Genomic DNA, 16,638 nt, shown 5'->3' on the forward strand with positions numbered 1-16,638 from the left:
CCTAAACAACAAAATTTCAATTCAATATGTAGATTTCTGTCCACGTTTATTTGCGTCGGCATAAGTTGTTCTAATTTTATATATTTTTTGTAACAATTAAATAACCAAATTTTTATTTCCTTAATACCTAATCGTGCACAAATAAAAATTAATCTTCAAACAAATCAATGAGAATGAATATAATAAAAGTAAGCTTATGTATTTAAAAATAAGACTAATATTCAATACACAAGCTATAAAATTTTACGAACAAAAACTGTATATACAATTATATTTGAGCTTTTCTAACTTCTTACAAATCCCTTATACCAGAAAAAGTTTAATCTTCCCTAAGCTAAAATACCAAAAGCCAAAATAAGTGAGATACTAAACCAAACTAAGTAGTCATATAACAAAATCTTCTTGCAGTCTCCAAAAAAATGATCTTCCTGAAATAGGACAAACAAAATGTTTAAAATGGTTATGAGGAATGATCCCTCTCTCAAGCTACAAACAAGTTGTCAATGTTCATAATTAAAACATGAACACCACAAACAACGATTTTACTATCTAAAAAGTGATTAAAATGGTTATAATTAAGACGTGAACCTCTCCCCACATTACGAGCAACATATACATCCTCTCTCCCCTCCCAAGCTACGAACATGTTCTAGTTCCACCTAAACACCATTTAAACCACAAAGTAGCAACAAATACATAGAAAGCGTCGAAGTGAATCTTTTCCCTCTAAATCCACCTAAATTTCTTTCAAGGCTAAACCCGTCATTAGATAGTCCTAAAAGCATATAACTTAACTCTCGGATCCCTACAAATAAATCCAAGAATAAAGTTCATTTAAAGTGCATAATTAGGCTTCTAGATAATCTAAACAACAATTACAACATATAAATCCCTCTCCTCCCAAGCTACGAAGGCATCCTAGTTCCACCTAAATGTCAGTTAAACCACAAAGTGACAATAAGTACACTAAAACACACATATTCCATCATCTCTAAGTTTAGGCTACCATAACTGCAGGATAGCCACAAAACAAACAAATGAAGTTCCTAAATCCACTACAACACTCGTATGTGAAGTGGCTACCATAACCGCAGGATAGCCACACAACAACCAAATTAAGTTTTTAAATCTACTAACCAAGAACTAAAAGTTGTCATAACGTACCTAGTTGTTCGAAGATCCATCTCCTTGCTTTTGTTGCGCACCTAACTGTCTTGTGATTTCAGTCAATTGATCTTGAAAATCCGAAATTATTGACTTCAACATGACATTTTCCTCCTTTAAACTTGTATCCTCCACCTCAAGCTTTTCATACTTATTCCCAATAGCTTTCTCAATTTGTGAGGAAGATGTAGCTTTTCATACTTATTACCCAATAACTTTCTCAATAGATTTCTCAATTTCTCATTAATGGTCCACAACAAACATGCACGTAACTTAAAATACACCCCACTCATGCATTCGTAAGTACGCACACCATTGTTCCATAACTCTTTCAACTCTTCAATCAGTGGTTGTAAATAGACGTCAATTTCTTTTCCAGGAGACTTTGGTCCTGGTATAAGTAAAGACATGATAAAATTAGATTCCTTCATGCACTTCTATGATGGCAAATTATAAGAAACAAGCATCACGGGCCACATGCTATATATGTTGGCTTTTTGACCCTTAATCTCAAATTAATTAATTTTAATTAATTAATTAATCAATATTTTGATGATAACAAACTCAATTTTTAATTACTAAAAATCATAATGTTTTAAGCGTAGAGCTCGGAACAACGATTCCAACACCTCTGGAATCACTCAAATCGGAGCTAAAACGAAGACGATATGACCGAAACAAGTCTATAGAGAAAATACCGTGGTGGATGACGTGACATAACTAGACCATTTGCATGTAGACACGTGGTAACATATTGGTTGAGTGGTGTATCATTAAGAGATTAACATATGATGGACTTTTGATTTTTGGATTGATATAAAATAAAAAAATTGAAATTAAAAAGAAATTTAAAAGGAAAATAAATTTAATATTATTTTATGTTTGTGTCTAACGACTAGTTTTTTACACATGATATGTTTTTTATTTGGATTGACTTTAAAAAGAATGAATTTAAAAAGAAAATGAATTAAAAGGAAAATGAATTTAAAATTAGTTTATATTTGTGTCTAATGGCTAGTTTTTGATACATGGTATGTTTTTTTATTTTTTGAATTAATTTTAAAAAGAAAATGAATTTCAAAAGAAAAGGAATTTAATATTATATTTTGTTTGTTTCTAACGACTAGTTTAGTTTAAAACCTCCACCATTGATTTTTCTTTTCCAAAATCCAATGGTCCAAATTAATTGTGGTTTCTAAAAATTTTTCCATCCCTATATAAACATCTTCTTCTCCAAATTTTAAACAAACAAATTTTACATTTCATAATCCTCAAAAACTCAAAAGTTCTATTGTTGCTCTCTCTAAGTTCCCATTTTTTTTTTCTTTTCATCTTATTCTTGAGAGAGTGTTATTGTATTGTGAGGATAAACTTGTTGAGTGCTTAAACTTGTAAATCCACTCTAGTGAGAGTTGTATTGTGTTCTTAAAAAATTCCAACATTTGTAACGGTTTGATCCTAAACCGTGGAAAGAATCAAGTTTGCTCTTGAACCTGTAAAAGAAGCGGTGGTGTAATGATTGGGCTCTAATCCGTAGAAAGAGTCAGAAAGATTTTATTTAAATTCTCAAGAGGCGCTTGGGGAGTGGAGTAGGTCGAGTTTAACCAAACCACTATAAAAATTACGATGTCTAACTCTTTTCTTTTTATTTTTGCAATTAATTTAAGCAATTTATTGTATGTTTTAGTTTGTTCTTATTTATTTGCTAAAATTTGATAGAATTAAATTATCACATTTTTGTCATCTTATTTGTTGCATAAATTGAAATTTTCTTATTATTTATAAAAAGTGTATTAATTAGTTTAATTGGGTTAATTAAAAAAAAAACAAGTTTAATTAAACCCTATTCACCCCCCTAGGGTTGCCATATTGATCCAACAATATGTAGTACTTATATTCCCAAATGGATTAAATCCATCGAAAGCTAAGGCTAACTGAACATTCCTTGGGTCTGAAGCAAATTCAGGAAACTCTCTATCAAAATATTTTCACCCTTCAACATTAGCTGGATGTCGCAATAAACTATCGGTTTCAACTCGTTTATCCTTATGCCATCGCATCTCAGAAGAAATGTGTTTTAATGAAAACAATCATTTCAACCTCGACGTTAATGGAAAATGACGTAAAATTTTGTTTGGGATCTTTTTATTCTTGCCATCCTTTATTTTGTATCGATACTCACTGCACACTGGACAACTTTGATAATTAGAATATCTTTTCCAAAATAAAATGCAATCGTACTTGCAAGCATGAATAGAATCATATCCTAGTCCTAGGTTATGTAATTTCCTCTTGGCTTCATAAAAAGAACTAGGTATGCATGCACCAATTGGAAAGACATCTTTCAACAAATCTTGTAACATATCAAAGGATTTGTTACTCCAATTATTGAGAACCTTAATATGCATCAATCTCATCAAGAAATTCAATGAGGAAAATTTTGTACAACTAGGATACAACGGGTTACGTGCTTCATCCATCAACTCCTAAAAAATGTTTGAAGTATCCCTTTGTTGATATTCTTAGGCATTTCATCTCCAAATTCTTCTTCACATCTTCATCATATGCCTCTTCTCTCATCGGTCCTTGCAAATCATTTAAAAGATTGAACAACTTATCATCATCATTGTGTGCAGTAGATTCTTTCCTTAATCCATCATCTATTGAAGAAGCTAAAGGAGTCGTGACTCTTTGAAATTGAGCTAAATTTACCGGTTCTCCATGATAAATCCATTGACTATATGAAGAAGATATTCAATTAGCAAATAAATGTCATTCTACCCCATCTAATATTTGAGACATTGAATTCTAACAATTTTTACATGGGCACCTCGTTTTCCCCTCTCCATTTACATGACACTTTGCCACTTCCATGAATTTTGCAACTCCGTCAATGTACTCTCTTGAGAATCTATCTCTAAGCTTAATCCAATCCTTATTCATCGTTGAACCAAATGAATAAAACATGTCTAAATTTTGGCTATATGAAGGAGATTTTCTATCATCTCTAAGTTTAGGTCTTTATGATGAGAACAAGAGAGAAATCACTACATTTCTAGTATTCCTTCTTACTTTACAAAAGGGTCGGTCTGCATCAAGCATGTGACGAGAACATTAGTAAGAACAAATGGTCAAATATTTCCATATTCTAATTTTACTAGAGTTTTTTTTTTAAAACGACTATTTACTAGAGTTTTTTTAAAATTATATGATATCAAATTTACATTTATCTATCAACTTAAGTTTTTTGGGTCAATCGATGATTTAACACTAGCAAGTAAAACGTGTGAAATTTAGTTAATTTTCTTTAAACATCCTTAGCAATTTCATAAAACTTAAAGCATATTATATCCATAAAAAGGAAAGATTAAACTTCAATCTTAACAAATGAATCTTATGTACAAAATTAAAACCAAAATACACAAATAATTCATCCTTAATTATATCCATCCATATACAAACCAAAAATAGAATAACAATTTCATAAATAAACAAATCTATATCCTATTTTGAATCTGAAACAAAACCATTTATTAGAATAATAACACAGACACAATCTACTAATAATATTTATTAGAAAAAAGCAAAGAGAAAAAGAACCAACCAGTGTGTGCGGTGGCGATAGTATGGGTTGGCATTTGGGAGGGTAAATGACTGAAAATCGAAGAAAAAAAGAAAAAGAAAACTAGGGAACGAGAGGGGAGAGGGGGTCGATTGGGGGAGAAAGGGATGGGAGGGGAGGTCGGGCGGAGAGAGAATGGGCTCGACTAGGGGAAAGAAAGGAAGGGACAGAGCGGAGGGGGTCGCTAGAGGGGAAAAAAGAAGGATAATGGAAAAAAAATAAAGAGGACTGGGGTTGGCCGGAAAAGGAGAAGAGAAAGAAGGAAGGGAGTGGGTTGTCGGCCGGAGGGGAGAAAAGAGAAGAAAGACGGAAAAAAAAGAGAAAAGATGAGTGTGGTTCGGCCGGAAAATTAAAAGAGAAGAGAAAGGAGAAGGGGAAAAATAGAAAAAGAAAGGAAAAAGAAAAAGAAAGGAAAAAATTGGGGGGAAAGGAAAATTGGGGGAAAAGAGAATATGAGTTTTTTGAAGTTCCTCACACATATTTTTGTCGGGAAAAGTTTCAATTTTCGTCGGCATAATTTTTTTTAAAAAATATGTACGTTACTCTATTTTGGTCGACACATTAAATTTTCGTCGAGATAAATATGCCTATGCCAACGAAAATGAATACGTCAACAAAAAAAATATTGGAACAAGTAAAAATTATTGTAATGATAACTTCTCTTAAATCATGTCTTAAATCATGTCGCAATAGGTGATTGACTCCTGTTTCAACTAAATATTTTCAAACATAAGCTTCCCTCATGTATGTTGTAGATGAAATCTTTCATACTCCCCTTTCAATGGTGGATACATTTGAAAAGCACTCAAAAAGTGCTTTCTAAGATTTATAATTGAGTTTCTTTTTTCCATACATTAAATGTATGCTTTAATACCCATTTATTGTTGTTTTGTAGGAATAAAACAAATGGATGGGAATTAAAATTTTGATGAAAAAATAGTCTTAGGATGTGGTTAAAATGGACCTAAGGCATGAAGAGAGAAGAAAATGAGCTGAAAAAGGTGTGCTTGGGGCATTGCAATGCTTTAATGAGCATTACTCGGTGCTCAAAATACGAGAGCAGTCAAAGGTAGGGGCATCGCGACGCTCCAAAGACAATTAGTGATCAAGGTGGTCCAACGTTACAATGCGGTAGAACAAATGAGCAACGTTGCAACATTATCGACAATTCTAGTGTTAAATATTGCTTTGTTTGGTCATTTGATTAGCGAATTGTCCTTGGGTTTGTTTTTGGCCAAGAGAAAGAAATACAAGCAGATTCCAAAGAGTTTTGGAGCTGAAGATGATTAGAAAGTGATCAAGGGCCAATACCATACTGGAGACATAGTGGATCGACAGATAACTCTTCATTTCCTTTCCTTTTCTTTGTCTTTAGTTTTTCTCTGAATCTCTATATTGCTATTATAGTTATGTCAATGAAAGCCATGATTGGCTAATTTCTTGTAATTCTAGGGCTTTTAATTTAGATATAGATTGACTATGGATTTAATTGTGTACATTAAATTTGATTAGGTACTTTTTAGCATGTAAGCGTTTAGTGTTATTTTTATTTGATCATTACTAAATTTATTTTATAGTTTATTGTCTTACTCTCGGTGAGAATTTTAAGCTAGATCTTGTATGTTAGACTACCAATCGAGTATATGAACATAAAAGGAGAGCGATAGAGATTAATGACAATAAGCCATAGTGTCTTGCTTAATTAGCTAGTTTCAAGGTGATTTAAGGATTAGTAATTAGGTGAGAGAAAGGTTGACCTCGAGAGAGGTAACTTGAACAATAGACTTTGAGATCCAAGTATTTGGTTTTAGTTAGTTTAAGAATCAATCAATTGAGTTTATTAGATCTAATGACAAAATTGTTGCCTTGGGATGTCTCTTCGTTTGTGTTTTTCCTAGTTTGTCCATTTTAATTGTTTTTTTAGATTAGAGTTTTATCAAATTCGGCCCCCTAAATAAAATTGGAAGAATCTCTATGATTGCTAAAACAATTAATAACTTGATCTCTAGAGATCAGTATTCAGTCTCAAACCATTTTACTATATTATAATTTGATGCGTGTGCTTGCACATATCAATTCTACTAGATAACATTCCTCACCAATATGAAAGAATTTAAAGTTCTACAATTTCACAAAAGTGGTCTCACACAATATTACAATTTTGTTTAAAAAAAAACACAAAATATTACAAATTTGAACAATTGAAAGTAAATAATATAAGGTTGAAAGCCCTGATGCAGTGGAAGAAAAATACAGTACCATTGCTCGTTATTAGTTTAGGTATTCTGAAATACCCATAAACCAGGAAATTCCAAAAACATTATAGAGACCAAAATTAAACAGCCTACTATAAATTAATCCTAGGTTAAGCATGTTTTAAAATTATGGAGAAAAAAGGAAGGAATTCTTACTTTCGATGAAGACTCGATTGGAAATCACCAATTCTTCTTTGCGTTGGAATTCCAAGAACACTACCAAAAGTGTAACTTTCCTATCCTCTAAGAAACCTTGAGGTATGTGGTTTGTAGAAACCAAAAAATTGATTGGGAAGAAGGAAGAAAATTTTTCTGGAGAGAATTGATTACAGAACAATTCTATATCATCAAATCAATAACACATTACCTGCAACACAATACTTTTGAAGGTTTTGATCAAAGGAGAGAGAGAGTGAAACGTGGGAGTCATCCCATGTTTATGTTAACTCCTTAAGTGGGAATAAACTTTTAATTAATATTAAATATATAATATAATATAATTAATTAATTGAATTATTAATGAATTAAATTTTATTTAATTAATGATTTCATTTAAATCATTTTTAAATGAAACATCTCTCACATACCATATACTTTTAATTCAATTAATTAAATTAAATTAAATAATTAACTAATTCTTCAATTAATTAATTATCAAATTAAATATAAAATATTTAATTTAACCTACAAATAAATCATATTCAATTGTATTTCTTTGTGCATCAAATGCACATTAATTTTGAAGGAACTCGTTTTTTAAGAGATCATTGAGTGGAAGCGGATCGTCTAATTTCCATTTTTTTTATTGAAAAGTAAATTTATAGTAAACATACAAGATATGCATTCACAATAAGTTAAAGCATGCTTGAAACAAGAAAAGATTCAAGATACATTACCTTTGAAGACCTTTTCTCTTCACCTATCCCTCGAACAATCACGAACTCAGCAACTCTTAAAGACCTTCTTCAAGAAATTCTCTAACTAAAATAAAGAGTAGACACTACCACAATGAACCTTTGGTATTCTCCGGGTGAGAATCCAAGAGTGGTGTGCTCTGACTACCTTTGGTATTCTCAAGGTGAGAACCCAGGAGTGGTGGACTCTGACTATTTTGGTTAGGAGGGATTGTTTGAGTTTGGAGGAAGGAGATTGAGAGAAAGCACAGAACAGTTATGTAAAAACCCAATCGTATAGCAATATCTTTCAATCGTGTAGATCTTTTGTCAGGAAGAAGAATAAAACTAAATTTTCTTTTTATTCCTTTTTTTGCCACAAAACCAATAACCACCTACTAAGATGGTTGGAGAGAAAAGAGGAATATATTATTAAAAATAATAAAATAATATAAATAAACATGATAACTAACTTATCATATTATATTTATATTAAGCTATATGTTATATCAAATATAATATATAACCTATAGTGTTAATATTGTATCATATACAATATAAATTATAGTTTCTTTTCTCTATTTTATGGATATTTATATTAAATTTAACAACTATGAATCACATTCCTAGAAAATATATCTGAATCCCATTCAAATATTTATTTCCTCCAAATAAACTATAATGTATCAAATATATTATAATAATTATATCATATATAATCGAATTAATTTAATTATATCCCTTTTATTAATTTGAACAATTCAAATTAACCTAAAAACTGATTCTCAACTAAATTCTTTTGAGCTACCAAAGGGACCTTATAGACTTGTAGCTTGAAGCTCCAACCGAACTTTTTAATTACATTATCCACCATTTGTTAACTGCCAGTCACTCCACTAAAGACCGACAATTGCACTCTTTGTACTACAGATATATTTCTATGTCCATTGAATATAACCAATCAATAGTACGATGACCCTTCATAAATCGCTCGTAAGTACAATTAGGCCAAATTACCATTTTGCCTCTGTAGTTACATCTAACTCCTATAGTATCACTAATCCCTCTAATGAACAATATATCATAGTCCCACTATGACTAAAACCTTTTCGGGCCAGGAGAGGGTGTGGTGCCACATTGTTCAAAACCTGGAATCAGCCCTTAAGGGAACAATTTATCTACTTACCCTTGCTTTGAGGAAGGAGTGAATTCCATCTTGTGTAGCTGTGTCCCAGCTCCCCAATTAGATGAATCCTCAAAATGGTAGGCTTATTGAGTCAGCGATCTGGCCACTCTCACCCATACAAATCAAAGAACCGCCCTCATAGGCAGGAGTTCATAACTCACTCAGGATTCAGGTCATGTTACCTATGGTCATCCTGATGAAATGAAAGTCTATACACTAAACATTTCGTGATTCGGTCTTATACAAACTCCTTTGTATAGAATATCCCCACTCGTATGTCTAATACATGAATGATCAGGATCAAATCATTTGTAGCACTTTACAACAATTGTAACACCTACAAAACGGACCATACTTGTAGTGTCACCAGAATAAGGTACCCAGCCTTATCTATATATTATAGACCATTTAGGTTATCACTTAAACATGATCTACCTGTATGTCTCCACATACATATTTAAGTTACAACGATAACTTTGGATGTTAGTTTATTGATTTGTGATTAATGCAACTAAAATATCACATATTTTATAGACAAAGTGAATAAAATATCATATATTATTAATCACATAAGAGTTTGTTCATACAAAGGTTACAAACTATAGGACCCTACGAGATTTAGGGCATCAACCCCAACAAATTTTTAACCTACAGTTTTAATATGAATCCAATTCATATTAAATTAATATTTGAACTCCTTCAAATATTTAATTCTTCCATAAATTAGTTTTGAATTATATCCAAAATTAAATTTATATTATGAAGTTTAATTAAAATATAAACTTTATATTATAATGTATCATTATACATTATATTCTTTCCCTAGATGAATTTGAACATTTCAATCTCAATTCAAGACAGTTATCTCAATTCCCTTTGTGAGCTAGGAAGGAGACCTCATGGACCTACAAATTAGAAGCTTCAACGATATGAGATTAATTGGCTAAACTTATTAACCACATTAATCAATATTTAACTGTGGGTACATCTACTAAAGACCCACAACTGCACTCTTCTCGTTACAGATATATTTCTGTCGAATATAGACCAATAACAGCAAGTTAGTCCTTCACGAGTGTTCGTAACACTAACTGGGTCAAATTATTGTTTTACCCCTAGGTTATCACCGTATCCTTAAGTACCAGTGCTCCTCTAATGAACTGAAGGGACTCTAAAACTAGAGGACCTTTGAGCGGAAGCGGATCGTTCCAAACTCCATTGTGAAAGAATTCAAACATTTACAATCATACATAAACGATTAATCATTTAAAGATAAATTAAAACATGCTTCTTAAATTAAATACAAGGGATTAAGAAAACAATATCTTTGAAGAACTCTTTCTTCACGTATTTCCCTCAATCATTCAGCAACACAGCAAACAAGAACTCGAATGCAACGATCAAGAACTCGAACTCGATCTCCCTCGAACACCAACAACGAGTAAATTCGATCCTCGAACAGAGTTAGACACCACCGCAAGATTACTTTGGTATTCTCGATGTGAGAATCCAGGAGTTGTGGGCTTTGGTTGATTTTGGATAGAGGGAAAGAGGAATGGAGGAGGAGGAGACGATCAAGTATTGGACAGAAGGATCGTTTAGCAAATGGAAGTCTATCACATAGACTCGATGCTCGGTCGTTTAGAAACGAGTACTATCGCATAGTAAAACTCGATCCTATCGTTTAGTCTCTCGTTAAAAAATCTGATTACTTGTTGTGCTTCGTAGAATGAATTTGAAAAATTATTTTTCACTTTTATCCACTTTACCATAATAACTATGTATAATCACCCACTAAGGTCGGTTATTTAGAAAAAGAAATATCAGTTATCATATAATTTATAAATTATAAACAAATACAATAACTAGCTTATCATATTACATTTATAAGCTATAGTTTTAATATTGCATCATATGCAACATATAACCCATAGTTCTTTTTCTATTTTATGGCATTTAATATAAATCATATTTATATTAATTCCTCCAATCAAATAATAATGTATCAAATACATCATATCAATTATATCATATATAATTGAATAATTAAATTATATCATATATAATCAAATTTCATCTTGTTAATTTGAACATTTCAAACTAACCCAAAAACTGATTCTCAACTTGAATCCATTGAGTTACCAATGGGACCTTATGAACCTATAGCTTGAAGCTCCAACGATATGTGAATAACTAACTAAACTCTTTAATCACGATATGTACCATCCGTTAACTGTCGAGCATTCCACTAAAGACCGATAGATGCACTCTTTGCACTATAGATATATTTATGTGTCCATTGAATATAACCAATCAACAGTACGATGACCCTTCACAAATCGCTCGTAAGTATAGTTGGGCCAAATTACTGTTTTTCTCCTGTAGTTACATCTAACTCCTTAAGTATCTCTGATTCCTCTAATGAACAATAGATCATAGTCCCACTATGACTAAACTCTTCTCGGGCCAAGAGAAGGTGTGGCGCCACATTGTTCAAGCCTTGAAATCAGCCCTTAAAGGAGCAATTTATCTACTTACCCCTGCATCGAGGAAAAAGTGAATTCTATCTTGTGTAGCTGAGTTTCCAGCTCCCCAATCAAACGAATCCGCAAAATGGTAGGTTTGTTGAGTCAGCGATCTGGCCACTCTCACCCATGCAAATCAAAGGACCGTCTCATAGGCAAGAGTTCACAACTCACTCAGGATTAATGTCATGTTACCTATGTTCATTTTAGTGAAATGAAAGTCTCAATTATGAACGATGTTATATAACGAGACTAACCATTTCGTAGTCTGATCTTATAAAACTTCTTTGTTTAGAATATCCCAGCTTACATGTTTAATCCATGAATGATCAGGATCAGATTATTTGTAGCACTTTACAACATTTGTAATACCTACAAAGCGGGCCATACTCGTAGTGTCACTTGGATAAGGTATCCCTCCTTATTCATATACTATAGACCATTTAGGTTATCACTTAAACTACAATCTACTTGTATGTCTCTACATACGTGCTTAAGTTACAACGATAACCATGGATCTTAGTTTATTGGTTTGTGGTTAATGCAACTAAAATATCTTATATTTCATAGACTGAACTAAATAAAATATCACATATTATAAATCACAAAATGTTTGTTCATACATGAGTTTACAAACTATAGGACCCTACGAGATTTAAGGCATCAACCCCAACATGAACAACCTATTTATGGTTCAACCACTAAATAGAAACCCCCTCGGGCCAGTGAGTGGGTAGGGCCCTTTATTCAAGTCCTGGAGACATCACTTAAGAGAACACTTATTTACTTACCCTAAAGTTGGGAATAGAGATGTCCAATTTTCCCGGGGACGAGGCCCCATGGGGCCCCGCCTTGAACGGGGCGGGGATTCCCCGATTAAGCGGGAAATGAGGGAGGGAGTGAGGAAAAAAAATCCCTGTGAGATAAATTGGGAAGGGGACGGGGAATGCATTCCTCGCTCTCGCCCCCGCCCCTGACCCCGTCTTCACCCCGACCCCGTCCCCGCCCCGTTCCCCATCCCCGCCCCGATTAACTTTTACATATTTATTTAGTATAGTTATCTAATGTTATGTACATTTAAATTCAAATTTGATGATTTATTGGGGAAGATAATGAATATGGTTTAAATTTAGATGATATATGTGAATAATTTGATTTATATTTATTTCTTTCTACTAAAAAAATTAATTAGCTTTTTTAGTCCAAAATTTGAGCAATTTATTTTTAAATTCAAATTGTCATATTAAACTAACCATAACAAACAATTTAGTGATAAATTTAATTATTTAATTAAAATTGTCTCACATTAGTGATTTAAATTAATTGGCTTTTTACAAAAAAAAAAAAAAAATGGAAAAAATTTCCTCATGGGGAACTCGATCCCCGCGAATTCCCCACGGGGAATCCCCGTCCCGATCCTGTGGAGGATTTCACGGGGATGGAGAATGAAATGGGGAGCGGGGACGGGGATGGGGAATGACATCCCCCCCTGGACATCCCTAGTTGGGAAGGAGTGAAATCTATCTCGTATTATTATGTTCCCAACTCTCCACTCGGTCTTGTCCCTAAAATGTTAGGCTTATTGAGTCGGTGATCTGACCACTTTCGTCCATACAAATTAAAGGATAATCCCTTGTGAACAGGAGTTCATAATATACCAGGATTAAGACTAAGTTGCCTAGGTCATCCTAATGAAAAAAAAACCTAACTAGTTAACTGTGTTACATTTAGTGGTTACTATTTCGCAGTTCGGTGTTATGCAAAGTCATTGTATAGGATACCTCTTCTCGCATGTCACATACATGAATGCATTGGATCATTGCGTTTGTATCAAATACAAAGTGGGCCATATCCATAATGTTACCATAATAAGGTACCCAACCTATATCATATACTATAGACCTTTTAGGTTGTATCTTAAACATTGATCCCTGTATGTCTCTATATATAGTTCAAGACTCATAAGACAGACTAGGATGTTAGTTTATTGGATTTAGGGTTATTAAAACAAAATGAATAAAACACAATCAATAACGTTTATTGAAATAACATCGACAACTTTTTATTGATGACAATCAATTATTTACATTTACTTCTACGAGTTTTAGGGCATAAAACCCAACAAATAAAAAAAAAACTTGTTCTACAAATCTTAATTTATTACAATGCTCTATCACCCAAGTATATTAAAAGATAAGTAAATTATTTTAAATGACAAAACTGCTGAAAATATTTACAAATAATAGTAAAATATTACAGTCTATCTACGATAGACCGCAATAGACTACTATCTATGTCTATCATGACACAAATAGACACAGATAGTAGTCTAACGTGGTTTATCGTAGATAGACAGTAAAATTTTGATATATTTATAAATGTTTTGGTTCATTTTTCTATATTTGAAAACATTCCTAAAAGATATGAGGTTGATTAAAAAAGGAAGGTTAAATGCAATTAAAATTAAAGAATAAATCAGGAAGAAATTTCAAATTGAGAATATAGTCCTTAGACACATGAAAATTGAAAAAGGCATTTAAACGAGCTCAAAGTTCAAAATACAATAATTTAACAAAAGGGGCAATTGCATTATACAATACGATAAATCTAATACAAAAATAATTATCACTAGCTGAGGTCTATAATTAATGGATCCATCTAATAGACATATAACTAATTAGTAGACCTATTTGATAGACTTATAATTAACTGTAGTCTAATATATAATGGTAGACCTATATTGCTAATTGAGATCTATTAGTAATAGATGTTTATTATTGATTATTTACATGTTCGTTTGTCATTATATTTGTTATTGACATATCATATCAATATAATATAATTATGACATGAGTGATAGTATTTTACTTCATTTACGATGGAGTGATTTCTTGTCTTTTCATTTTCTTTTAGATTTATTACAGATGTACCTTATCAATAAAATAAAAAAACTATACCAATAGTATTTAACTTTGGTTTTTTAATTTCTATGTTTGATTATTTACTATTAGATCTATTATTTATATACCTTATCATTAGGAGAAAATAGTATATAGATCATGAAATTTAACTTTCATTTTCAGTTTGTGATAGTTAAGATGTGTATTTGCTATTAATTCTATTGTCGTTATATGATAGATATACCATATCAATAGGAATAAAAAATAGTATGTCTATGATATTTGATACTTGTTTTCTTTTTTTTAGTGGTTGTTTGAATGTTCATTTGATTCATCATTGATATATTATATCAAAAGATTAGAAACAATAAAATAGTGAAGTTAATATTAATAACAAAACAATTGATAACAAATAACAATAGATTATTAATAGTAATGTATCACTAATATAACATTTATAGATAAATGTAGCCTACCAAACATATAAAAATGGTTGCTAATCTATAATATATTAAAGGGGTAGAATGTTTGAAAAACTTTTTTGGTCCATTTTTCCCCTCCATTAAAACTTAAATTTACAAAGTATGCCACCATTAATAAGAAATTATACATAATTGATGTGTTTTAAAAGACTAGAATATGTAAAATAGCTATTTGCTTATATAACCGTTAACTTTAATTATGTTAATTTAATAGACGATGCATTATTATTCGAGAAATTACATTGTATGACAAATATATTTTAAGAAATCAAAGTCATGACTTCAATTTTTTTTTTTTTGTAATTGCAGGTGTGACAATCACATAACAATCATATAGAAATCAGATAGCAATCACATATAAATCAGATAACAATCAAAATTTTCAAGTGGAATTTTTTTTGACATATTTGCAAAAAAGCAAAATCGAGGGACATACGCTCAATTTTCAATTTTTTTTTTATTTATTAAAGTTACAATTGTCCCTTATTATTTTTATTGAATTACAAGAATGTCATTATCAAAGACTTCTTGCAAAAATATTTCATTTTTGTTATCCGATCAATCATTTTATTGCATTATTCTTCAAACAAATCAATTTATTTTATTGTTAATAATTTGTTTATAGGAATTCCTTGAATTTCATTAACAAATAAATGGAAAATTAAATTCTTTATAAATGAAAAATTAATTAGGACTATTGAAAATTTATAAAATTACTTTTTCATTTTTATTTTCTTATAGATACACATTTACTTATTTTCAAAGAATGAAAACAAATAACTATTAATAACAGTTAAAAGAATTGCTAGTAATAGTTGTCATTTTAATAATTATTATTAACACATTATTTATTTTATAATATAATTAATTATTTATTATTTGTAACAGTTACGGAATTTGAAAACAAAGATATTATTGTTTGTAACCGTTATAAATTCACAATTAAATATCTTAAAATTAATGTTACTCATTTTAATATTATTAATTATATATTTCATAACATAAATAATTATTTATTTCATAACATAATTAATTATTTATTATTTGTAACAGTTACGAAATTTGGAAACAATGATATTATTGTTTGTAACCATTATAAATTCACAATTAAATATCTTGAAATTAATAAATAATAAACTAATACATAACTTATAACTAAATTATTGGTAGACTATGCCGTTTCATTTTTTTCGATTTAGTGTGGAAAAAAAAAAATAGAGACGCGCACAGATGGAAGAAGTTAAAAAACTAATTATTGAATAATCATTTTTAAGCTAAAAAACAAGTTACAATTTTTTCATTACTCAAAAAAAAAAAAAAAAAAAAAAAAGGAAAAAAAAGAGGTAAGTTACACTTTTTTTCCTATTATGTGCTTTAATATCATTATTTTAAAAACATTGTTAATAATTTATAAATTAGCTAGAAAAAAAGCTTGCTAAAAGTTTCGTAAACTCTCAATTTCCTTATACTACTATCAATATGACCCCTATTTGTCATCCATTTGATCACAAAATACATAGTTGCACCTTATTTCTTTATATTTTTTTCTTTGATTTGATGGTGACAATTATGACAAATTGTTGATCTTAAGTGTTCATTTTGTGAAAATGT

At 30.8% G+C, this 16,638-nt stretch overlaps 1 long non-coding RNA gene across 1 annotated transcript; it reads right to left on the reverse strand.

The window, feature by feature from the left end:
* Nucleotides 1-215: 215 nt before the first annotated feature.
* Nucleotides 216-7,466, reverse strand: LOC150034498 (uncharacterized). Its single transcript, XR_016531549.1, has 3 exons — nucleotides 7,198-7,466; nucleotides 1,165-1,555; nucleotides 216-428 (listed from the first exon to the last, which is right to left on the reverse strand). It is a non-coding gene; the product is annotated as an uncharacterized LOC150034498 (long non-coding RNA).
* Nucleotides 7,467-16,638: the final 9,172 nt, after the last annotated feature.

This window comes from Benincasa hispida, chromosome 8 (genome assembly GCF_027475165.1).
Source record: "Benincasa hispida cultivar pf3 chromosome 8, pf3_genome.v1.1, whole genome shotgun sequence".
NCBI classification, from domain to species: domain Eukaryota; kingdom Viridiplantae; phylum Streptophyta; class Magnoliopsida; order Cucurbitales; family Cucurbitaceae; genus Benincasa; species Benincasa hispida.